The sequence below is a fragment of the Propithecus coquereli genome, unplaced genomic scaffold, assembly GCF_000956105.1.
Source record: "Propithecus coquereli isolate 6110/MARCELLA unplaced genomic scaffold, Pcoq_1.0 Scaffold387, whole genome shotgun sequence".
Taxonomy (NCBI): Eukaryota; Metazoa; Chordata; class Mammalia; order Primates; family Indriidae; genus Propithecus; species Propithecus coquereli.
In genome coordinates, this window is record NW_012149585.1 from 9637 (window position 1) to 11145 (window position 1509).

Genomic DNA, 1509 nt, shown 5'->3' on the forward strand with positions numbered 1-1509 from the left:
TTATTCTATTGATTATTTCCTTTGTTGTGCAGAAACTTAATGATTAAGTCCAACTTATTTATTTTTGTTGTTTTTGTATTTGCCTCTGGGGTCTTAGTCATAAATTGTTTCCCTTGGTTCATATATAGAAGTGTTTTTCCCATGGTTTCTTCCAGAATTTTTATGGTTTCAGGTCTTACATTTAGGTCTTTAATTCAATTTGAGTTAATTTTGGTATATGGCAAGAAAGAGGGATCTTGTTTCATTCTTCTGCATGTGTCTATGCAATTTTCACAGCATCATTTGTTAAACAGGGCATACTTTCCCTAGTGTATGTTTTTGTGTGTGTTTGTCAAAAATCAGTTGACTGTAGCTTTCGGGTTTTAATTCTGGATTCTCTCCTCTGTTCCGTTGGTCTATGTCTCTACCTTTATACCAGTACCATGCTGTTTTAGTTTCTATAGCCTTGTAATATAATTTGAAGTCAGGTAACTTAATGCCTTCAGATTTTTTCTTTTTGCTTAAGATTGTATTGATTATTTGGACTACTTTGGTTCCATATGAAGTTTAGGATTATTTTTTCCAGATCTGTGAAAAATGACATTTGTATTTAATGGGAATTTCATTGAACCTCTAAATCACTTTGGGCAGTATGGATGTTTTTACAAGGTTCATTCTTCCAGTCCTTCAACAGGGTATGTCCTGGTCTGCTGGAGCAGCTGAGTGGGCAGCACCGTGGAGAGCCAGTAGGCAGGGAGCTCACAGTCTGTGCATCCTTTGATCCATTACAGGTCTTTATGAGGAACAGTGTGAGCCCCATTCTCTGTGGAAGCCTAGGTGTTGTGGATACACCAACAGAGGGAAAGCAGCTGCTCCTGTGAGTCCTGGCTCAATCATCCCTTGGAGCAACCATGTTGAGTCATGTGGGAACTTCCATGGCTGCATAAGCAGCTATGGGCAGGGGAGGCAAGGAGGACAAGGAGTGTTGGAATGGAAGACAGCTGTAACTCTGATCCCCTTTGTTTTGAGGGGCCCCCTGGCTTGCTGCACTCTCCTATCCCCTCAAGGCAATCCACCCTGAATGTCCAAACTGTGGGATCACATAGTTCCCCATGGGCCCTTCTGGCCCCCTGTGGCCACTGCAGTCTGGGTAGTGTTGGGAAATGTTTGGATGAAGATGAGTGACAAGAAAATTGAAGAGCTGAAGCTCCCTGGGAAGGATAAAGGCACACAATGGATGGAAACGTGGTATGGTGTCTGCCACCTCTGCTCAGGTTTGTGGTGGTGGTGGGGCAATCCCAAGGGGGCTGGAAGTCCAGTGCTCTGTTCTCAAGAAGTTCCTGGTTTACTGATGGCTGCCACCCTTGTGCTCATGAAGATAGAGATGCTGTCCAATAATTTGAGAGCCTGAAGTCTGCCAGAGGTACGAGGGGAGGAAAAACAAACACCTGCACCTACATTTTCCATGGGGCTCCAAATTCCTCAGGGATTAATCTCTATTGAATTCTTGCTCCTTCTTTTTCTCCTCTG

The 1509-nt window shown here is 43.4% G+C and overlaps 1 pseudogene; it reads left to right on the forward strand.

Annotated features, from left to right (window-relative positions):
- Nucleotides 1-1509, forward strand: part of LOC105816767 — a 7292-nt pseudogene that overhangs the window by 4400 nt on the left and 1383 nt on the right.